This window comes from Microcaecilia unicolor, chromosome 2 (genome assembly GCF_901765095.1).
Source record: "Microcaecilia unicolor chromosome 2, aMicUni1.1, whole genome shotgun sequence".
NCBI lineage: Eukaryota > Metazoa > Chordata > Amphibia > Gymnophiona > Siphonopidae > Microcaecilia > Microcaecilia unicolor.
In genome coordinates this window covers 105,668,953-105,694,943 of record NC_044032.1, presented here as the reverse complement: position 1 = coordinate 105,694,943, position 25,991 = coordinate 105,668,953, and positions in this window count along the sequence as shown.

Sequence of the window (25,991 nt, the reverse complement as noted above, 5' to 3'; positions counted from 1 at the left end):
GAAGGGGCAAGCTTGGCTCCCATTGTGACACCTCTTTGCTGTAGAAAACATTTTTCTTTAAACAGAAAAAAAATTTTATTAACACAATTTCTGGGAATGCTGTCAAAAAAAGATGTGGGAATTTGCTGCAGTCTAGGTCTTGAATCCAGACTATGTTCCAAAATTTTCAAACAATCTTGTTCCGGTAAATAAGTGTACAGTGCCACCACATCCATCATCACTACTTCAATCTGGCTTTCACCCTCTTCATTCAACTGAAACAGTGCTTGCTAAAGTCCAATGATTTGTCCCTGGCTAGATCTAAAGGTCTATCCTCATCCTTCTCGATCTATCTGCTGCTTTTGACACTGTTGATCACCGCCTACTCCTTGATAAGCTGTCATCACTTGGATTACAAGGCTCTATTCTTTTCTGATTTTCTTCTTATCTCTCCCATCGCATTTTTAGTGTATACTTTGGTGGATCCTCCTCCACTTCTATCCCACTATCAGTTGGTGTACCTCAGGGATCTGTCCTGGGACCTCTTCTTTTCCCCATCTATACTTCTTCCCTTGGTACTCTGATCTCATCCCATGGTTTTCAGTATGCTGATGACTCCCAGATCTACCTCTCCACACCACATTTCAGCAGGAATCCAGGCCAAAGTATCAGCCTGCCTGTCTGACATTGCTCCCTGGATGTCTCACTCTGAAACTAAACATGACCAAGAGTGAGCTTCTTATCTTTCCCCCTAAACCAACCTTTCCTCTTCCCCCATTCTCTATCTCTGTGGATAACACACATCCTCCCTGTCTCATCAGCTCATAACCTCGGGGTCATCTTTGACTCCTCTCTCTCTCTCCTTCTCTGCACATATTCAACAGACTGCTAAAACCCATCATTTCTTTCTTTATAATATCACCAAAATGTATCCTTTCCTTTCTGAGCAAACTACCAGAATCCTTATCCACACTCTTATCACCTCTCACTTAAACTATTGTAACTTGCTTCTCACAGGTCTCCCACTAAGCCATCTCTCTCCCCTTCAATCTGTTCAAATTTCTGCTGCACAACTTATATTCCGCCAGTGTCGCTATGCTCATAATAGCCCTCTCCTCAAGTCACTTCATTGGCTCCCTATCCATTTCTGCATACAGTTCAAACTCCTCTTATTGACTTAAAAGTGCATTCACTCTGCAACTCCTCAGTACCTCTCCACTCTTATCTCTCCCTACACTCCTCCACGGGAACTCTGTTCACTGGGTAAATCTCTCTTATCTGCACCCTTCTCCTCTACTGCTAACTCCAGACTCTGTTCCTTTTATCTTGCTGCACCATATACCTGGAAAGAATTCCCGAGCCAGTACGTCGTTCCATCTCTGGCCATCTTCAAATCTAGGCTAAAAGCCCACATTTATGAGGCTGCTTTTAACTCCTAACCCTTACTCACTTGTTCAGTACCCATGTTTTATCATTCCCACCTTAGTAATTCCCTTATCTCTTATTTGTCCTGTTTGTCTGTCCTAATTAGATTGTAAGAGGGACTGTCTTTTCATGCCCAGTGTACAGTGCTGTGTACATCTAGTAGCACTATAGAAATGATAAGTAGTAGTAGTAGTAGTAATAGGTTTCTTGGGAACTGAGCAACACTCTTGAGATGGGGGAACCTATTCCAGAAGGATGGGCTTCACCTTAACCAGGATGGAACTAGGCTGCTGGAAATAACTTTTAAAAAGGAGATAGAGCAGTTTTTAAACTAGAAACTGGGGGAAGTCTGATAGTTGCTCAAAAGCACATGGTTTGAAACAAAGCATCTTTGAAGGATACCTCTAAAACAAGGAAGACAGTGCAACCGATAGTGAGATTGCAATAAAGGCTATAGTAGATGGGGGGCTAATTTTCAAAGCACTTAGACTTAAAAAGTTCCATAGATTACTAAGGAACTTTCTAAGTCAAAGTGCTTTCAAAATATGCCTCCTGGTGTCTTTAACTAAAAAGCAGACAGACTTCAAAGATTGCAAATTATCACTATCACTGAGGCCTGGTGGAAGGAAGATAACCAATGGGACACTGTCATAGCAGGGTACAAATTATTTTGCAATGATAGAGTGGATCAAATTGGTGGAGGGTTTGTGTTGTATGTTAAAGAGGGCTTTGAATCAGACTAAAATTTCTTCAGGACAAAAAAAAAACCCACCTTGGAATCCTTATGGATAGAAATTCCATCTGTAAAAGGGAAAAGGACAGAGACAGGAGTATACTACCATCTGCCTAACCAGAATGAACCAGACAGATGCAGAAATGTTAGCAGAAATTAGGGAGGCTAAAAAATTGGGTAAAACAATAATAATGACTGGATAAATGTAACATCAGGGCATGCTAGGGAAGTAAAGTTCCTGGATGAATTGAAGAACTGCTTTATGGAGCAGCTGGTTCAGGAACTATCAAGAGGGAGAACAATTCTAACCCTTGTCCTTAGTGGAGTGCATGATCTGGTGCAAGAGGTTACGCTGCTGGGGCCACTTGATACAAATGATCATAGCATAATCAAATTTGATTTAATAACTGGAGTGAGTACACACAGGAAATCTAATACATTAGCATTTAACTTTCAAAATGGAGACTATGATAAAATAATGGTAAAAAAAAAAAATTTTAAGCCCAAAAACTTGTACATCAGACATGGATGTTGTTCAAAAATACCATCCTGGAAGCCCAGACCAGATATATTCCATCTATTAAAAAATAGTAGAAGGAAGGCCAAACAACAGTTTGCATAGTTAAAAAGTGAGGTGAGGAGGCTATTAGAGCTAAAAGAACATCCTTCAGAAAATGGAAGAAGAATCCAGCTGAAGATAATAGAAAATAACATAAGGAATGGCAAGTCAAAAGTAAAGCACTAATAAGGAAGGCAAAGAAAGATTTTGAAAAAATTATGTTGGAGCCAAAAACACATAATGAAACATTTTTTAGTTATATTAGAAGCAAGAAGTCAGTAAAAGAATCAGTAGGACTGCTAGATGAGTTAAAGGGGCATTCAGGGAAGACAAGACCATAGGAGAGAGATTAAGGGGGGTCTTTTACAAAGGCGCAGTAGTGTTTTTAGTGTGTTCTAATGATTAGCATGCACTAAATGCTAGAGATGCTCATACGAATATATGACAATAATACACTAGAACCAAGACTAATCGCTCCTACATATACATATTTAATAGCAATACAGACCCTAGTGTATATGTTATATGTATAAAAATAATACTCAGCAATTTCTATACATACTTTTTATCTTTTGTTACTTTTTTACTTTTTTGTATATGTAAGAGTGCCCTCAGCAAAATCCACTTATTTTTAGGCAATATATTTCTTTTGCCAAGTGGTATAGCACCTCTTTCGTCGGGCTACTCTTAATTTTTCGTGTGTGCTATTATGTGTTCCAATAGTGTTCCTAATCAAAATAAATCAAACTGTGAACTTATCTTTCAAAGGTTTGTTAACGTGTCGCTTCACTCTCCTCACATCACTATTTTTCAACCGATTGACTGGCTGCCCCTAGAAACGCCCGACACCGCAGGTTTCAAACAGTCTTTCCTCAGGGTCTCGGGTTAAAGCCATTCATCAACTTGGTATGAAGCCGTCTTTCCACATCAAAGAATTTCTTACACGATACTCCTTCCTGGCACACCATACAGCTTTTAAAGGCGGCCTTCACGTGGTATAAACCGGAAGTGATACGTCACTGCAAGGTAAACGGGTATTTAGTCATCAGATCAAATGTTATACAGCCGGTATTAGCTAAATATATCAACAGACATGCACTTTGAGTCAATTTATGTGATTCCAAAGTGCACAAGCTGCAAATAAAAAATGTTCACTTCAAATCATTGTATTCCATTCAATGTTTTCATTTAAGCCTAAAGGGTTAATGGTTTGCAGTTTGTATATCCAACTTTGCTCACAGAAAACCTACTCTTTGGGCTATTTAACAACATGCCAATCTTCATTTGTGGTGTACATAATTCAGTCTCTTTGTACACTCTATTATGTTGGCCACACCATGAGAAAGATGAAAATACGTCTCCTAGAACATAAAAGCCGCCTGACCACAAAAACTCTTACTGCTCCCCTTGTGGCTCATTGTGTACAACATGATCATAAGTTCTCAGAATTGCAGTGGTTTATTAACCCGCCGTGAGCAAAGTTGGATATACAAACTGCAAACCATTAACCCTTTAGGCTTAAATTAAAACATCGAATGGAATACAATGGGGAACGGCGGTCAGCACAGGAGAAACCCGGGGTTGTCCGGCCGCCAAGCAGAACCTGGTCCGAGTACCGAGCTCAGCAGCACTCTACTTGATACAAGAACTCACAAGTCTGACAGGGAAGATATGATAGAGGTCTATAAATCTATAAAATACTTAGGGCTTCTTTTACAAAGATGCACCAGCGATTGCCACGCAGCATATGAGAGGAAGCCCATAGGAATTGAATGGGGCTTCCTCTCATTTGCTGCACTGAAAATCGGTAGTGCGGCTTTGTAAAACAGGCCCTTATTTATTTAAGATTAGTTCTTTATTGAAAGTTGAGCTGAGTAGATGAGTTTTCAGTAGGCTACAATCATTTGTGTATCTGAGCTTGTCTGGGTAATCGGTAGTGCAGCTTTATAAAAGAGGCCCTGAGTGAAGTGGAACGGATAGATGTGAATCGCTTGTTTACTCTTTCCAAAAATGCAAGGGCCAGGGGGCATGCAATGAAGTTACTAAGTAGTGCATATAAAACAAATCAAAGATAACATTTCTTCACTCAATGTGTAATTAAAATTTGGGAATTTGCTGCCAGTGAATGTGGTGAAAGCAGTTAGCTAAGCAAGGTTTAAAAATGGTTTGGATAATTTCTTAAAAGAAAAATCTATAAGCCATTATTAAGATAGACTTGGGGAAATCCACTGCTTATTTCTAGCATGAGCAGCATAAAATCTGTTTTAGTTAGGATCTTAGATGAAAACAAAAAAGAAGAAGAGAAAACCCCTATGAATCAAGGCTCTGAGCAAATACGAAAGTAGGGGAGGACCAAAACAAGTCTAACTCAAGGATTAAAAGCAATTTTATTAGTCAGAATCAATGCAGATCTGTGTTTTGGAGAGGGGGCGCTTCACTCAGGCATCAACAAATCTATAACCATACAAACAACAAACAAAATTAATACATATGCAAAATAAATACATGTATGTGTGTAAAGATGAATTTGTGTACACTGATATCCACACCCATCTGAATTGGTATGTTTTATTCTTAATTTTAACATGATCATTTTACACATCATTTTTAATGTTTCTGATATTAAGGGGTCCTGTTACAAAGCCACGGTAAAAAGTGGCCTGCAGTAGTGTGGGCGCGTCTTTTAGGCGCGTGCTGGGACTTTTTTACCACTGCTGTGTAAAAAAGGCTATTTTTATTGGGCCTGCGCTAATATTAAAACTAGTACATGCCTATTTACAGCCTAAGCTCTCACTACCACGCATTGACCTAGCGGTAAGAGCTCATGCGCTACCCACGTGGTAACCATGCAATGTGCGCCAACATGCGCACGCTGCTGGTTACAGCCGGGAATGCCCCAGTGGTAGAAAATAGAAAATTATTTCTACTGTGGGTTCAAAACTTGATTGAGTCTGCAACTGAAGGATTGCGTTTGTTCAATCAAAATATCTTTCTATTGTGAGTGAAGGGGATCACACGGCGTTGCAGTATATTACTTCTCAAAATTGTATTGTTCTCACAATACTGCCGCATGCTGTCAACGATTACTTGTGACCCCTGACGCAGGCACTGAGTACCGAAACACGGACCGTGTCGGGTCCATTCAAGCATTGTTGCATCAACATATATGATTAAAGACTTTATTCCCCCTTTTTTTGAAGGCCCTTGGTGCTTTTTGTTTTGTTTCTTGTTTTTTTGTGCTTTGCTCCCTCTGTTATACTACTGTGGGATTCAGCACATGCCAAAATTGGAATTGCCATTTGGCGCACACCCTACCCCAGCGGCAGTGCCGATTGGGCACGCTACCCCCGCATTAGGCCTCTCACACCTTTGTAAAAAGGCCCCTAGTGTTTATTTCTTGGTTACCTTTTTATACAAATCTTTTCTGCTTTTGTAGTTGATTACATGCATATTTGTTGATTTCTTTACAAACATACATGTATTTATTTTGCATTTTTTTATTTATTTATTTATTTATTTTTAGCACTTGATATCGCAAGTGATCTCTAAGGTAACTATACAATTTATAATTTCTATTACAGGTGCTTTATTAATTTTGTTTGTTGTTTGTATGGCTATAGATTTGTTGACTCCTGAGGCAAATGCCCCTGCACAGTAATGCAGATCTGTGTCGAGTCTGACTAATAAAATTGCTTTTTACCCTTGAGTTCGAATTGTATTGGTTCTCCTATACTTTCATTTTTGCTTAGGATCTTGCCAGGTACTTGTGACCTGGATTGGCCTCTGTTAGAGTGGACCTTCAGTCTGTCTCAGTATGGCAATGCATATGTTCTTATGGCTTTCTAGGTAAGAAAGGAGTACCTCTCAGATAAGTGCTGCATTTTCATCCTTAACTCCTGAGTAGAATCCCAGAAATGCTTAGAGGATTATGCTTATTAGGTCTGTCTGTACATGTTGCAAGTTCTCTTCAAACTACAGGTTCCTTCAGGTCAAGTCAGTTCAATTGCCCTGAGGGAAATGGTATAGTTTGCAAGCTCAGTTTGTAGTCTAGGCCCTACTCACTAAGCCAGCTCTCAAGGCCTTGAAAAAATAAAACAAGATGAACTCATAGTTCAGTTCGAATCAATGGTAGCAAGAAAAACAGTACAGCTTGCAAACTCAGGAGCTGATGTGGTAGCCTTGCCTCAATACAGTGTTTATGTTTATGTTTATTTGAGCATTTTAGAGTATTCGTTCATTCCATTATTTTATCAATGTTGGATTACTGTAATGCTTCGTATTCTGGACTGTCTTTGAAATTTATGAAGAAATTATGTGTGAGCCAGAATACTGCAGGAAAATTAATCTATTGAAAGAACTGGTTTGACCATGTGAATCTATTGTTTCGGGATTTGCATTGGTTGCCAATGGAGGCATAGGTCAAATTTAAAATCTGTTGTCTAGTTTTCAGAACACTGTATGGTGATATTTCAGATAATTTTCCCTCCTTGATTTCTTTCTTGGGGAGTCAATCTAGAACTTGAAGTCAAGAGCGTTTGATTTTAGTTTTTCCATCTGTTAATATAAAAGAGTTTACTGAGGGTCATATTGTCATTCTTCAGTTGAGTATTGGAATATATTACCCCTGTATATTCATGAATAAGTGCAAAACAAAGAAAATCAAGTTACTGGGATATAGGAGGAGCCAGCATTTTTAATAGACTGGTCCTCCAGACATTCCAGGAAAGCAATGGGGCATCCTAGGGGGGCACTTCCGTGCACTTCATAAAATGCTCCCAGGTACACATCTCACCTTTGCTCCCTTATCTTGTCCCCTGAGCTCTCCAAAACCCACCTAAAACCTACTCCCTCCCCCCACACCTACCTATGAAAAAGAAGTGCCTTAAATATTATAGTAGGGCCCTAAAATACAAATACATTTATCAGGAAAGCTGAACAAGCCAAATTACTACAGAATGCTACATGGAAACTTCATGCTAACAGAATACCTCAGTCATACACACAAGACACAAATGCCAAATACAGAATAAGTGACCACAAACTCTAGAAATATAAATTAAACGGAAACCCCAAGAAACTAGACCTTGCATGTAGTACAACACCAGAGAAACAAGAAAGAAAGGCATTTGCTCCTGTGTAAAATATAAAGATGGCACATGCCAGGGTTGGTGTTAGTGGTTGCAACTAGGGCAATTGTGCCTGGTTCCCTGGCCAGAGAAAGCCCACCTGCTGGAAGCTGAAGGCATAGCCTGGTAATGGACTTTGGGGTCATTTCCTAGATTTCTGTCCTGGACCCCAGCCATGTTTAACATCAACTTTGGCAAGATGTACATTTCAAATCCAACATGTTATATTCACAACAGTGAAAATAAAATATTTTTTATACCTTTTTGTTGTCTGGTCATTTTTTCTCAAATCATATTGGTCCCAGTCTCTGGTTTCTGCTTCCCTCTGTCTTCTCTTAACTCACTTGCCAGTGTCTCCTATTTGACATTTCTTCTTTCTTCATGTCCATCATCCATCTCCCATCTCTGTTTTCCTATATTTCCTTGTCCAGAATCTCCCCTGTGTTCATATCCCCTCATCCATCATCATTCCTCTGTGCACCTATGCACCCTATGCCCAGCATATCCCTTCTGTGTTCCTATTCTCCCCCTTGTCTGGTATCTCCCCCCCTCTGTGTCCATATACCCCCCTCTCCAGTGTCCAGCATTTTATCTCTATTCCATATCCCCGTCCCCCCCCCCCCCCTGTCAGGCATTACCCCTCTGTGCCCATGTGCCATCCCCATACAGCATCTCACATTTGTGTCCCTGTCCCCATGCTCCCACCTAATGCCCATAATCTCCCTTCTGTATCTGTATACTTCCCTATGTCCCCTTTCTCCCTCCTCCACACCAATGTGTCCCTCTCCTCTCTGATCCCACCCCCCAACCAGCTTCTCGTCCTCTCTTTCCTTCCCCTTATGCATCTGGCTCTTTCTCCCTGCACCTCTCTCCCTTCTCTCTAACCCCTCCCACAGGTCTAGCACCTTTCTCCCTTTGCTCCAGCCCTCCTTGCAGGTCCACATCTGTCTCCTTTCCTTTCAGCCATCATCTGCATATCCAGCACCTCTCCTTCAGCCCCCCCCCCCCCCACCACATGTCCAGCATCTCTCTCCCTTTCATCTAGCCCCCCCTACATGTCCAGCATCTCTCTCCCTTTCATCCAGCCCCCCCTACATGTTCAGCACCTCTTTCTCTTTCATCCAGCCCCCCTACATGTCCAGCACCTCTCCCCTTCACTTCAACCCTCTGCGTATCCAGCACATCTCCTTTCCCTCCACCCCCCCTGCATATCCAGCACCTCTCCCCTTCCCTCCACCTCCCCCTGCAAATCCAAAACCTCTTCCCTTCCCTCCAACCTCCCCTCTGCAAATCCCAAACCTCTCCCCTTCCTTCCAACTTCTCCTCTGCAAATCCCAGATCTCTGCCCTTCCCTCTAACCTCCCCTCTGCAAATCCCAAACCTCTCCCCTTCCCTCCAACCTCCCCTCTGCAAATCCCAAACCTCTCCCCTTCCTTCCAACTTCCCCTCTGCAAATTCCAAACCTCTCCCCTTCCCTCCAACCTCCCCTCTACAAATCCCAAACCTCTCCCCTTCCTTCCAACCTTCCCTCTGCAAATCCCAAACCTCTCCCCTTCCCTCCAACCTCCCCTCTGCAAATCCCAAACCTCTCTCCCTTCCCTCCAACCCTCTGCCCCTAGCAAGTCCAGCACCCTTCACCCTTCTGTTCCCTCCCCTTCCCGGGCCAGCACCCCACTGACTTCCTCACCCTCTCCCACCCCTGCAGCGCTTCTTTTAATGCTGTCGGCTGCTGTGCACAGTCTCCCACCCCGCGGCAGCGCTTACACTTCGCTATGGCGCTGCCTGCCTGACAGCAACTCTATAGATGCGTCACCGACGTCCGACGTCCTGCTCCAGGGCCTTCCCTTTGCCGCGCCGATGTAACTTCCTGTTTACGGAGGTGGGACGCGGAAGGCCCTGGAGCAGGATGTTGGATGTCTGTGATGCATCTGTAGAATTGCTGTCAGGCAGGCAGCACCGTAGCGGTATAAGCGCCGCCGCGGGGGTGGGAGACTGGACAGCAGCGCCGACAGCATTAAAAGAAGCACTGTGGCAGGGGTGGGAGAGGGTAAAGATCTTCTTCTGGGCGGGCCTGAGGCCAAACTGGGTGGGCCTGGGCCCATCCAGGCCCACCCGTAGCTACGCCCCTGTTACAAACAGGTCTAGTTAAAACTCCTTAGTTTTAGATTTGTTTTGTTCCATTATGGCTGAAAAACATCTAAGTCTTAGGAACACCCAAATCCCATCCTTAACATCCCCCCCAACACACCCCCTTGAGATTTGGATGCACTGCAGATGAACATCATAGAAAAACATCTGAAAAATAGGTTTTGAAAATACTGGTTTGGATGGTTTCGTGAGAAAAATGTCCAAATGCTGCTTTGTGCCACTTTTTAGATGTTTTTCTCTTTCAAAAATGAGCCCCATAGTAACATTATAAGCAACAGCAGATAAAGACCTGAACAGTCCATCCAGTCTGCTCAACAGTTACATTCATTCTCAATTCAAGATTAAAATCAACAATGAGCATGAGATTATATACTTGATCGTGGTCTTTTCTTTGGTGTTTCTGAGACCTAGACCGTAGAAGTCTACCTGGCTCTGTCCCTTTCCAACTACTGGAGTTGCTGTCAAAGCCCAATCCAGCCTATCCAAATATGTCATTTCACTTCCAGGACATAGACCATAGAAGTCTGTCCAGCACTGTCCTTACGTTCCAAATTACTAGAGTCTCCGTTGAAGCCTTCTCCAGCCCATCCTAAACTGGATAACTATATACGGGACATAGACCGTACAAGCCAGCCCAGGACCGGCCTTCATTTTTACAGCCAGAGTTGCCATCTAAGCAAGCATCACTTGACATACCATTCATTTTCTAATTAGAGATCCTCTGTGTTCATACCACACCTTTTTGAATTCTGCCACTATTTTTTTTCTCCACCACCTGCCTCAGGAGGGCATTCCAGGCATCAACCACCCTCTCCATGAAAAAGAATTTTCTGACATTACTACTAAGTCAACAACCCCATAACCTCAATTCATGTCATCTATTTTTAAAATTTGCCCTTCTCTGGAAAATATTTGTTTCTATATTAATACCTTTCAAGAACATCTGTATCATGTCTTCTGTCCCTCCTCTCCTCTAGGGTAAACATATACATCATATTGTCCATTCTTCTAGTTTACATAATAGTTGCAGTGTTCTCCATTTCACGAAATCTAAGCTTTAATGAAAGCAGACCTGACTGTTGACTTAAGTGCTAACCTTGTGAGAAGAAAAGCTGAATTTGGCAAGAATCAATGTGGCCTTTTAGCAGGAATGGTGAAGAGCATCACTGAAGCAGATATTGAACATGCTGGGAAGAGCATGGATTGATGGGAAAGGAATGAAAAGTCAGGTAAAAGATGTTCAGAGAAGAGGGGCTGGGATGCATCTGTGAACTCATTATGCATCTACACAAGATCACAAATCTCAGCTGTGTAGAGTGGAAGGGCTGCTTCGATCTTCATCTGTCAACATTCACTATATTCCTTTGAGTTGTAAAATGAGGTTTTGCTTCTGTATGTTTATGGCTGAGAGGAAGAAAGTGAATGGTAGTGAACATATCCTTAATTAAGAATAATAAATGCTGTACATATTCAGAAGGGCAGTGTAGATATTATCAGAAGCATCACAACATTTTTAAAAGGTAAACACCTAATCAATGCTTTTAAATAGCAGAGGGATGTCTGAGATTTCCTTCTAGTACTATGTGATAGATAAGTATAATAAGAGTCGTCTATTCAGGTTACCTATTTTTACCAAGACAACAACATTTTTTTAAAAGTATCATAATGCTTGCATTGATTTTATGATAGGAACTGCAAAACCACTGCAATGTACTAGACCAAAGATATTTTCAGCTCAAGCAAAACTAGACATATTCAAATCCAGATAATATGCATGTGAGTAAAAAGAACCCTTTCTGGGTAAAACTTTGGAGGAGCAAAATGTGTTAATAAAACATTGATGGAAAGTCTTCTCTTTTTATGAAACCATATTTGTTTACCTCACATTTGTCATAACTGTCTCCTTTTGTAACAGTTGCCTCTATGAGAAACCCAAATTTCTTGAGAAATCCATTCTCCACTGATCAAAAGTCAATTGAGTAAATTGAGCCCAAAGTGATCAGGTGAAACCAGATGACCGTCAAGTGGACAGATGGCAAATATCAAAAAATACAATAAGGGAAAAGTAATATAAATCAGAGTAGGATAAAATAGAAAAGCTCATCTTCAAAATGTATATAAATACTATCAAATTTAGGATATATGACTAGCATGAATATTAAAAGTGGTTTCAAATTGAAAATATTACCTATACTTTAGACAGAGATGGAAAAAGATTGTGCAAGAGGGTGAAAAAAGTAACTCAAAAATAAAGGACTTAGTATTTGCAAGACTCAGTCACTGAAAATAATTGGAAATTCAATTAGGTTCACCTTCTAGACAGATGAATAGGATGCTGCACGGACTTTTACCACAATACATGATTTATACTCATTCTAAAAAGGCTATTCAGCCACTATGTAAATTTCTCTCTTTACAGCAACACAAGGGGAAATGGTCACTTCTGAAAACCCCTTCTTGCCTATGAACTAATTTATATAGGAACCTGACTAACAAAGCAAAGATAAGTACTGTCCCAGGAGCCTCTGGGGTCAATTCAAACAAAAGCCAGTCAAATGTTGGCTAGCTTGCTTAACCTGATTTTCAACTGAACCCAGACAGCTAAATTTTCAGTTGATAATCATGCTAAACTAGCCAGCCAAAAGTTAGCCAGCTTGATTTAAATAGGCTAGCGCTGAAAGATCAGCGCTAACCATGAGCATGCAAGTATCCTTATAAGCAGTGGTTCCCAAACCCGTCCTGGGAGAACTCCAGCCAGTTAGGTTTTCAGGATATATGCAATGAATATGCATGAGTTAGATTTGCATGCACTGCCTTCATTGCATGCAAATCTAACTCATGAATATTCATTGCAGATATCCTGAAAACCTGAATGGCTGGGGTGCCCCCAGAATAGGTTTAGGAACCTCTGCCTTTTAGAACCATAGTGTGAACCCAGAATCAGCACACTGAAATGAAGGCACAAACATTTACGACAGGTCTATCGCTTGTGAAAATGTTCCTGCCTTATTATCACAGGAATATGTACAACTTACAGCAGTCATACCCAAACCTGTCCTGGGGGGAACCACAGTCAGTCAGTTTTTCGGGAGATCCACAATGAATGAGATCGATTTGTATACACTGCCATCTTGGTATGCAAATCAATCTCATGCATAGTCATTTGGATATCCTGAAAACCTGACTGGCTGGGGCTCACCCAGGATAGGTTTGGGAATCGCTGACTTACAGTATTCCATATTCTGCCCATGTAAACGTCGGTTCTCCCTGTGCTGCAGCCATGCTCCTCCCTTGTGAACACCCCTCCAACGGTTATGCACAATGCCATTTGAATGCGTAGTTTTAGAATAGCACAGTGATTCCCAAACCTGATCCTGGAGGCACCCCAGCCAGTCAGGTTTTTGGATATCCACAATGAATATTTATGAGGGAGATGTGCATGAAGTGGAGGCAATGCATGCAAATGTATCTCATGAATATTTATTATAGATATCCTGAAAACCTGACTGGCTGGGGTGCCTCCAGGACCAGGTTTGGGAACCACTGGAATAGCGATTAGGCACAACAGTGTCATGTACATAGATAAGTGTACACTTGCATGCATGGGTGGCAGAATTCTATAAATGTGTGCGTGCAATAAGTTCGTACATTTAAACAATCTGTTTGTTTAAATGTATATTCTGTTATAGAATATGGGGGATTATTTGGCAGAGTCACACTTCACCAGCCATGCTGCTAACTGGACCACAGAACTGAAATGCAGAGTGTTTTCCAAAGGAATTTCAGGAAACATTCATTAGGAAGTAGGCACAGTGCTTCAGTGGAACTCTGGTGGTGGAGTCTGTGTTTAGCACTTTGTTGTCATCTTTTATAGCCCAAATATTTGCACGTTCATTATAAGCAAACAAATATACATTGGGGCTTATTTTCAAAGCAGTACATTGGTTGAATTAATGCAAATGGATGGGTTGTAAGATTTGTCTGACCAACTACGTTTTTTTTCAACAGACCATGCTTATTCAGTGATCAGCTTAGGAAGGCAAGCTCATGGTGGTTGGAATGCCTTAGCGATAAGAATATAGCCGTAATAGGGACAATGCCACACTGTACCCAGAGGGCACGCAGTAGGAGCTTATTCCATACAGGAACTTAGGCAACTAGGTTCTGTTATAGAATACTAGTGTAGAAAGCTATCAATACACCTACAATTTAGGTGATTGCCAGCAGGTGTAAACATGCGCACCTGTGTGCAGCAGGGATGTGCATAACTTACAGTAATATTTAATTTACATGTTTAAATGGGAGCCCTGTCTATGTCCCTCCCATGATCTATACCTGTGTATGCCCCCATTCAAATATGCACTAGTAAGTTAAGTGGGTATTTGCAGAATAGCACTTAGGCACTATGCTAGCATTTACCTGCGTAAGAATGCACCTACATGTGTAAATTATAGTACTCTAAACATTCATGCACATAACACACATATAGACATGCACACTGTAAGGAGGTTGGAGGGTCTAAGCAGCTCAGGAGGAGGTATGGGGCCAGACTACATTCCCCACAAAGCCCAGAGAGAAGGGATCGGGGTGGTAGGTCCCAAAACCCGGTATGGCCCCCACGTGGAAGGGAGGGGGAAAAGGACTGGAAAGAGCAGCTGCTATGGCGGGCAAGGGCCAGAAGGGGGAGCAGGGATGACAAAGCTCAATACCCTTGGGTTAGAAATCAGTACAAGATTCCTTCCACCTGGGAGGGGGAGGAGGTCTCCAACCAACAGCCTAGCAGAGAGGCAGAGTTAATGGAGTGTTTGGAGGAAGGAGAGGCGGGAGAGACCAACACACCAGGTTTGGAGGAGCCAGTTGACATGGACTCTAATTGTACTTTGGGGCAGAGTTGCAGGGACTGAAGGCAGTGGGTGGTCACAGGAGTCAATTAGCTGTGTTGTGGGCGGTGTACTGCCATTCTGCAACCACCCAAGCGGAAAGACTTTTAAAACTGAAACCCAGGCTGTTGAACTGGGGGAGAACTTGGATTTAAAGGGAAGTTTTTTTCTTGTTGCTTTATTTTGGAAAATGAATGGGACTTTAACCCCTTGAACTGAGATTTTGTGGAGGAGGTGTAGATAGAATGTATTTGGATACAGGCAGCAGATGATGTTTTGTATATTCCTGAGAATCTAGCATGTGATGTTTTTGTTCTTTCCTGAGAAAGTAGCAGAATAGCAGGTGATGTTTGTACATTCCTGAGCAGGTTCACGAGCTGTTCATGTAGAGTTGTTCTTGTAAGCAATGCATGATCATGGTTGTGTAAGCAAAATGTAACCAATAGTAATGATAATACATGTAATATCCATGAATATTCATAGAGTATATAAGAAGGGGATTGACTCCCAAATAAAGAGGTTTTTGCCCAGACACACGAGAGGAGAGTTATTTTGCAACATCTGGTGATCCCCGACGTGATCGGTGAAAACGTGACGTACTTACTACGACTGGAACAGTCAGCGCGCCATTCCTTCTACGGAACACTGTAAGTATGGGGGGAAATTTAACATCATCACATAAACAACATGCACAGGAGCTATATACTATAACGCAAAGATATGGTTCCTCCCGAAATCCAATAACTCTTAAAGATATAGAGCGTTTAATTGAGGAAATAGTTTGTCAATGTCCCTGGTATCCAGAGAAGGGATCATTCGATCCTCAAACATGGGAAAAGATAGGGCAGCAGTTTCGTTTAGAGCCTAGAGTTTCGACTCCTATATTATTGACTTGGAGAGAGATATATTCTACTATAGTAATTCTCTCTTCTGGATTGACAGGCATTACTAACGAAAATATATCCAACAAATTGCCAGGCAAGACCTGGTCTCTTTTACCTCCCGCGACTCTTGGACCTACACCTTCTCCTCCTTCTTGTCGGCTGGCCACCGATATGGGAAGGGAAGAGCAAAACAAAACTCCTGACTTTACTACTACTACCCCTAATAAACCAATTGAAAATATCCAAAACAACAACGCTAATGATAGCGTTATTATTACCAAAACACCAAAGAGCGTAGAACGACCTAGTTTAATTCAATTAGGTATACAGCAAGCACGAAAAAATGGTGAATTCATTTGGAACGATGATCTATGGGATAATTCGGAACCTAATCCTAATTTATACCCAGTTACTAGAACTACAACAATAGAGGCAGGGAACGAAACACATCATGCAGAATGGACTGCTCTACCTTATCAAGTTTTGAGAGAATTACGTAGAGCTATCGTAGAATCAGGTTTAAAAAGTTCATTTGTTCAAGGCATGATAGAAGGGATTAGTAACGGTTACTTAATGACTCCAAAAGATTGGAAAGACCTTTTCCGTATGCTGTTAACTCCTGCGCAATATGTAGTGTGGGATAATGAATATAAGCAAGCAGCACAACTTATCACTGGGACTAATTTGGTGCCTGATCAAATTTATGGATCGGGACCATTTTCAACCCTTGATATGCAAATTCAACAAAACGATACCTGTTTTCAAGCCATAGGCACTTGTATCTTGCGAGCATTTAAAAGAACACCAGAAGGGAATAAACCAACAAAATCTTTTGCATCAATTAAACAGGGTGCAACCGAATCTTACCTTCAATTTGTTAATCGATTGCAGGAAGCTGTAACTAGGCAAATTGATAATCTTGATGCGCAAACAGAGTTATTGATTAAATTAGCCCAAGAAAATGCAAATTCAGATTGCAAAAAGGCATTGCAGACTGTAGCTCATCGCCCAGGAATTACTTTAGCAGATTTATTGAGCGCATGTGCAGATGTGGGGACTCATGGTTATTCTATGAATTTGTTAGCAGGAGCTATACAAAAAGGTAATAAGCCACAGGGGACGTGTTTTAATTGTAAGAAACCAGGACATTTTCGAGCTCAGTGTAGAGCCCCAGGAGGGGGTGCCAACTTTGCAAAAGGACCTTCTCGACCTTCTCGAAAATGTCCTCGATGTCAAAAAGGATATCATTGGGCCAATCAATGTCGCTCTAATCCAATTAATTCCACACCGCCACCCCCAAAAAACTTTGCTCCGGGTTAACTCCTAACCTCGGTCCAAAGGGAGTGCAAGGGTCTTTTGCTCATAGTACTACTGCTACACAAGGTAGTGCAGGAATTGACCTTATTGCAGCGGAATGTAAAACTGCCATCTTACCTCATGAAGTTTTGGTATATAATACTACCTTTAAAGGACCCATTCCAGCGGCTACTGTAGGTTTAGTATTACCTCGCTCCTCTGCATCGAAGGCAGGTATTCATGTTATCCCTGGAGTTATTGATGCTGATTACACAGGCATTGTTAAAATTCAAGTATGGTCCTCATCACCTTTAACAATTTCTCCCGGGGACTCGTGGGCACAATTAATTATTTTACCATATTTTACAGCACCTATTCCTTCTACTGTCTCTCGTACAGGGGGCTTTGGATCTACGCGACAGGTAAGTGCAGTTTTAAAACCGGTTTCTAATGCACGACCCACTGCTCAATTTTTATTGCAACAAAAGCCCTTTGTTGGTATATTAGATACCGGGGCGGATGTTTCTGTCATAGCTTATAAACAATGGCCTGTGGAATGGCCCATTGAAGATACTTCACATGTGACAGGAATAGGGGGAACTCAGTCAGCCTCCCAAAGTTCTCAATGGTTATCTATTACATATCCTAACGATACCAAGGTTCTAGGACATATTAAGCCCTGTATTTTACAAGTACCCTTTAATTTATGGGGTCGTGACCTTTTGGAACAATTAGATGCATCATTGATCCTACCTGATTAACAGTTCATAAATATGTCTTTTTCTCTTCCTTTGGAATGGAAAACTGACAAACCTGTTTGGGTAGAGCAGTGGCCGATTACCAGAGAAAAACTGTTGATTTTACATCAATTGGTGGAAGAACAATTACAATTAAATCACATTGAGCCTACCAATTCTCCATATAATACTCCGGTATTTGTGATCAAGAAAAAATCCGGAAAATGGAGATTTTTACATGACCTACGAGCTATTAATGCGATTTTAGAACCAATGGGCCCGTTACAATGTGGTATTCCAAATCCTAATTTGATTCCTTATGATTATCAATTAGCTATTATAGATCTGAAGGATTGTTTTTTTTCAATTCCTCTCCAGGAAAAAGATTATAAATACTTTGCTTTTACTGTACCTGTTTACAATAATGCACACCCTACTACTAGGTATTGTTGGAAAGTTTTGCCCCAGGGAATGTTAAATTCACCCACTATTTGTCAATACTATGTTCATCAAGCCTTGCAACCATTTCGTGCCTATTTCCCTCAACTTTTGGTATATCATTATATGGATGATATACTAATTGCAGGGATAACTCTTCCCCCTTCTTGGAAATCTACTTTAATTTCTATCTTGGCCTCCTCAGGATTAACAATTGCCTCAGAGAAGGTTCAAGAAAAGGAACCCTATTTATATCTAGGTTTCCGTATGACTAAAGCTGCAGCCCAACCTGTCGCTCCTCATCTCAATTTACAGTCTCCCACGACATTACATCAATTACAAGAGATTTTAGGAAATCTCAATTGGTTACGTCCCTACTTGAAACTTCCTACAGAATTTTTACAACCCCTGTTTCTCGCATTAAAAGGTCATAAAACACCTGCTGAATTAATTACACTCACTGCATCGCAACAAACAATTCTGTCACAATTGGATCAAATCTTACAAACAAAATGGACAGATAGACGAGATGCATTTGCCCTTTTTTGTTTTTGCGTTCTCAAAGACCCCACCCACCGACAACCGTTTGGTGTCTTATATCAAGATACAACTCCTCCGAAATTGATAGAATGGGTCTATTTACAGAATACTCTCCATTCTACTATTACACAATGGCCCCAGCAACTAGCCTTGCTGATTACTAAAGCTCGAGAGCGAGCAACATTCATGACTGGTTTCGACATTCTTAAACTCATCATTCCTCATTCTTTGTGGCAGTGGGAAAAAATGATTCAGTTCTCCGACGACTTGCAATTTATTTTAGCCACTTATGTTGGTATTATAGATTGCCACTATCCTAAAGACCCTCGTATACAGGGCACATCCATTTTGCCAATCACTCTTCATGATCCCATTTCTTTACGTCCACTCCCTACTGCTCTCACCGTCTTTACAGATGGTAGTCCCACTCGTGGGGTGGTTACTTGGTACAATCTGAACAAATGGCACGTCAAATTTACCTCTCCACAAACCTCTGCTCAACGTTCAGAGCTTGCTGCCATCATCCTGGCTCTTTCTTTATTTTCAGATCAACCACTGAATCTTATTGTTGACAGTCAATATTGTGCTAATCTTGTCCGTCGCATGCCCGACAGTTATGTATCATTCAAAATGGATGCCTCTTTTTATGCTTTACTGTTAACCCTCCAAGGTTACTTGGAGAATCGCCTTTCTTCTCTCTTTATAGGTCATATCCGCAGTCATCAACCTTTTCCTGGTGGTCTGTCTGAAGGGAATGCTCGAGCGGATCGCCATCTTCATTTTTTCTCCACAGCACACTGCAGTCATGAACTTCATCATCAAAATGCACCTAGCCTAGCTCGCCAGTTTCAAATTTCTTTAGAAGAAGCTAGAGCTATTATCAAAAATTGTCCACAATGTTCCTTTTCAGCTCCTACTACCTTTTTTCCTGGAGTTAATCCTCGTGGTCTGGAAGTTAATAGCCTCTGGCAAATGGACGTTACTCACTTTCCCCCTTTTGGTCAATGGTCTAAGCTTCATGTGGTTGTTGATACTCATTCTGGATTTTTGTGGGTCACTGCACAAAAAGGGGAAACTACATCTCATGTCCGCTCTCATCTTCTCCAAGCTTTTGCGGTCATGGGTGTTCCTAAAACTCTCAAGACAGACAATGCCCCTGCTTATACTTCCACCTCCTTACAGGAGTTCCTGACCCTCTGGCATATTGAGCACCTTTTTGGTATCCCCTATAACTCCACTGGTCAAGCTATTGTTGAACGTGCTAATCGCACACTGAAAACTGCTTTAAGTAATCTGACTACAAAAAAAGACGGTATTCTCCGTCATAGAGTAAGCATTGATGAATGCTTAGCACAAATCCTTTACACACTGAATCATCTCAATCTCATCAATAATCCTGCTACAAAAACTTTTTCTTCCAGATTTGAACAACATTTTCGTACTCCTGCCCCACCTTTATCTCGTCCTTTGGTCATATACCGACAACTACCTTCTGATCAGTGGAGTTCCCCTGTGCCTCTCCTTACCTGGGGTCGTGGTTACGCTGCTGTTCAAACAGATTCTGGCCCGGTGTGGATTCCAGCAAAGTGGGTGAAACCTCATGTCGTGGCATCAAGGTCTTCAAAACACAATTCCCAATTTCACACTCACCCTTCAAGGACCGCAGATGCAAACACGCAAACGGTCAGTGACTCGTCAACCTAATGCTCCTGTTACTTGGGGACAAATTAAAGCCTTGAGTCAACAAGCTACAGAGACTTTAGAAAAAGCTCATATTGAAAAGACTGATGATAACTTCGTAGTGGCTATTATTGCAGCGCTTAATGCTAATTCCATTACATTGCTTCTACTGTGTTGTTGTTTGTACATACCTTGTGGACAGTCACAATTACTTCCCACAAAAAATATTTGGGAAGCGTTTGCAATTTCACTGAACCAAACTGATTTCTGTCTTTCTCATCAAAAGGCAGTTGGAGAAGTTTTGGCAACTTGCCTGATTCCAGTATGTCATGATCCTAAAGATATGCAAAATGATACTTGGTTTTATTCACAGCTTCCTGTTAATTCATCCTATCGAAATGCTTCTTATGAATACCATAATTGGGGAACACAAACCCTGTTGCCGCCTACTTTGGCAATGCATGTGAGAACCAATCAAATAGCTAGTATCAATATGACATGTGCTCGTATGGTTAATTGTACCCGATCAAATTGTGTTAATTTTGGACCAACTTTGTTAAATTGTAGCTCCTACGAAAATGTTTCATATATTTATAAATTTACTCATTTACCCCCTGGCTGGTTTTGGTCATGTGGAATGTATACCTTTAATTATATTCCAGCTAATATATCTGATGGTACTACATGCTGTCTAAGTCGACTCACTATGGTACTTCCCAGTAAACATATTTTATTTTCTAACTCCTCACATATGCGATCCAAGCGTATGACCCTTGCTGCCAATTGCAATGATAATGTTAAATTTCTGAGTCAAACTGAATATCTGGCACTTGCATTTTCATTAATAGGTGTCCCTGCATTGGCAGCGGCAAATGCAAAAAATATTCGTGAATTAGCCTGTTGGGCAATTAAATCAATCAATGCAACCTCCACTGCTATTAGTTTACTTAATGCTGAGCAACAGCAATTACGTCATGGAGTTTTACAAAATCGAGCAGCCATTGATTATCTTTTATTACTTAACCATCATGGTTGCGAAGAGTTTCAGGACATGTGCTGTTTTAATTTATCTGACAATTCAAAGGCCATTGACAAACAATTAGCTTTCCTACGGAATTTAACTACTCATATTACTATTCATAATAACCTACTCTCTGATGTATGGGATCAATTGTGGCAATGGATCCCTTGGACCTGGCTCCGCCCTATTATCCAGTATTTAGTCATTGGTATTTTTGTTTTCACTATTTTTTGCTGTTGTATACAATGCATTCCTAACCTTTTTTCTTTATGTTTTCCTCGTCCATTCGCTCCAACACGTCACTCTGCTCAATATGTTTATAAGCTATTACAAACATCTCCACCTCCATCTCCAGCTGGCACACCACGGAGATTTCATTAAAAAAAAAAAAAAAAAAAAAAAGGTGGAGATGTAGATAGAATGTATTTGGATACAGGCAGCAGATGATGTTTTGTATATTCCTGAGAATCTAGCATGTGATGTTTTTGTTCTTTCCTGAGAAAGTAGCAGAATAGCAGGTGATGTTTGTACATTCCTGAGCAGGTTCACGAGCTGTTCATGTAGAGTTGTTCTTGTAAGCAATGCATGATCATGGTTGTGTAAGCAAAATGTAACCAATAGTAATGATAATACATGTAATATCCATGAATATTCATAGAGTATATAAGAAGGGGATTGACTCCCAAATAAAGAGGTTTTTGCCCAGACACACGAGAGGAGAGTTATTTTGCAACAAGGAGGGGAAATAAACTGTTTGGGAACTAAAAGCTGTGTTGTCTGGAAGGACTTTGTTTGTGGACTGCTAAAGGGAGCCTACCACCCCTGAAGGTTTGCTACCGGGATTACAGTTATTACAACACATAGGTTATAGAGTTGCCCTTTACTTAGTTCTCAAACCTTTCTCTATTTGTAGGCGGACCAAAATGAAGATTTTATGGCAATGCTGTTAGACTGTTATAAAACAGTTTCAGTCTTTAGGACCATTGTCAAGCATTCCAGAAGCTTTTGGGTCTTCTTCCATCTTCTTCGGTCATTTTAAAACAAAGGATTTGCATATGTAATTTGGGCATTATTCCTACACTTGTTAGTTCAAGGATCCTTGACAATACAGTTCAATTTAATTAATTTGATTGTTATACTGCCTTTCAACCTTTCCAGGATGCAGCACAGCATTTTGTACTGCATAGGGCAGATAATAAGGAAGAAAAAAAAAAAAAAAACAGTGCCAAATGTTCAGCCCAGCTTTTTTTCTTGACTAGAAAGTTAATTAGCATTTTTATTCCTTCCCCCAAGGCAAAGAGTTCAAACATTAAGCTCAACTGCTTCTGCTGGCTGTGAAAAATTGAAACCCTATTGTACTCATGTTTCCTACTACCACTTTCATTTCCATTTCTGTCAGCAGTATCACAGGTCATAGGCTTTGTTCCACAGTTGATGATGACCTCCCCTCTCCCATTTTCAGACTTTCCATTTAACATCAATTATGACTTCACAATGCTGCTGGAGGAGAAAAAATATTAAGGGGTCCTTTTACAAAGGTATGCTAGCTGTTTTAGGACATGCTAATCATTAGCACGTGCTAAACGCTAGCAATGCCCATAGAATATACGGGCAACTCTAACATATAATGCATGCTTATTTTTAGCGCACACTAAAAATGTTAGCGTGCCTTTGTAAAAGGACCCCTAAATGTAGAACACCCATAATGACAACTGCTTTAGCGGCATGGAATAAGATACAAGCATCAATCAACTTGTAAGTCCTGTCTTCTCATATAACTTTGAAATTGTAGACTAGCTGGATGCACGAGCAAGGAAACTGCTCCAGATCTATGAGGTAATTTGTAAGAATTAGCAAGTATGCCAATAATGTACATCCCAAGAATCAAAGGATAAATGGGTTTTATAAAAATAGATTATAGAGAGAGAGTTACTATCATAGGCCTTCAGACATACTTAAAAGCATCAACAAATCTAAATATATTAAAAGTGCTGAAGTCACCATCCTTAAACTTTGACAAGCATACTGACAAAAAAACCAAATGATTGAGAATCCACTAGCACATAGAGCATGGGAAAATAGAAACATAATATAAAAATGCAAGAGAAGCAACACTAAACATTAGATTAACAAACAAGGAAAACCAGTTGGCAAATGTACAAATACAGCAGAAAATACAAAAGGTTACTTCAGGAAATATCCATGAATCAAAACTTGGCTCAAGAATAATTAAGGAAAGGTCAACTTAACCCTAAATATGAGAGACTGATAGTTGTAGAACAGGACAGTGGACATTGGAAAAGATGGTTCACAGCATGCATACAAAAATGGTAAAAGAGACACATGCAGATTCTGTAAAATGTCACTGGAAACTGTACCACATCTCATCAGTGACAGGCACACTAAGTTAGCATTTCTCATCCACTGGAAGCTACTGGGCTTACTGTCAAATACAGTTATGCACTGGCCACCATTTGGCAAACACTTAGCTTCCCTGTCTATGCATTTTCAAAAAAATATATGGATAATGGTCAGACAATTTAAATAGCTACTCTCTGTCTTACATATCATTTCAGAATAAGTTGATGAAAGATGAAAAGGCCCAAATGAGGTGAACAGGAGGATGGATACCCTGAATTATTAGGTCACCCAAAGTTGAAACAGGACCCAAGCATACTACCATGTTAAAATGCCAAAACCCTAGTGTGATTGACAGGTCCTGTCAACATCCTAGGAGGAAAGAGAAGATGGGTTAGGTCCACAGATAGGACAGGGCAGACAACAGAACAAAGAATCCTTTGGGGAGTTTTTGACAGTTAACTAAACAGGAAAATGAGAAAGTATAATAGAAAAAGTTAAGGATGTATTCTCCCCATACCCTACACAAATGCAACATAAGAATGTAACAACACCATGAAAAATGATACTTCAGAGACTCATCATCTCTTTAAAGCTAATAGAGAGAAGGTCAGTAGGTAAACCAAAGATATGTTCCAGTTTGGCATGATCAAAGAATCAGAGTGAGTGAATCAGCATGGTAGTCTTTATCTGTGCACGTGAATTTTTCATGCAGATAAATGCAATTTTTATGCATACAAACTGCATTTTGAGATCTGAAATAACAAACAAATGAAAAAACTGAAAACAAAAGCAGAGAAAGAAAAACAAGGGTTATATCTATACGGGATGCTCTCTTTCATACTACATGGTACTACAAGTAACTTCTAGTACTTGATCAATGTTGCCCCCACCAAATTATACCACTGCCTATCTCAATGATATAGTAATTTCTCTGAGGACTGGGATTCACGTATGTATACTGAGTGGAGGTGGAGAACAAAAGGCACAATGTATATTCTTCTCCCTGCTGCTGCATCGGTCCCTGCAGCATTCTTTTTTTTCGCCCGTCGCCAGTAGCGCTACGATTCACAGAGGCCGCTCCGCTCCCCCCTGCAGCGTCCATTCGGCCCTACGAAAACAGGAAGTGCATCAGAGAAGCCCGGATGGACGCTGTAGGGGGGAGTAGAGCGGCCTCTGTGAATCGTAGCGCTACTGGCGAAAAAAAAGAATGCTGCAGGGACCGATGCAGCAGCAGGGAGAAGAATTTCAGGCAGAAGTTCTTCAAGAGTTGCTGCACAGGGGGGTAAGGAGTGAGGGAGAAAGTTGGACATGGGATGGGAGGAAGAGATGCAGAAGAAGAGAGAGGGAGAGAGAGAGAGAGAAAATGTTGGACATAGAAGTAGGAGAGAGGGTGACATGTGGGAGTAGGACAGGGGCAGAAAAAAATGTTGTGCCCATCCAATTTGGGCTCAGGCCCACCCAAAATTGGCTGTCTGGCTACGCCACTGATATATATATATATATATATATATATTGATAGACCCCTGACACAAAAGGTAATGCCAACATAATGAAATAAACTTATTACTGTAGATCTAATGTAAAAGGACTGTTCTTATCCTTATTTCTTCCTAACACAACAGCAATTGCATACTTTTAAATATAGACAAAAAACATATTAACAAACTTTAAAAATGTATATATGTATAATAACAAACTTAGGGGGTCTTTTACTAAACTGCGGTAGCATTTTTAGCTTGCTGTAGAAATCAGCTGGCATTAGACGCCTTGGTGCCCATTATATTCCTATGGGCATTTTGACGTTTATCACCAGCTGATTTCACGGCTTAGTATAAGATCCCCTTAAATACCAACATAGCTGAATAAAACTATCCAACCAACTGTATACAAGGATACGGATTCAAATGAAAGTCAACAACCACAGGAATGAATTAATCGTTAGCTAAATATGTCATAGTAAAGAAACTAAAAAAGTTGACAAATATACTGAAATAATGCAAAAAAGGTATACTTAATAGGATAATAATTTATTTGAATGAATGTTTTTGGATGACTGGAGCATGCGGCAGTCTTGCTCAATTAGCATTAAAGTTAATATAGACGCATAGGAACAGTGAGAATTATTAACAAAGAAAATTAATTAGTTACAAAGAAAGTTTATTAGTGGTGATTTAACAAATCTAA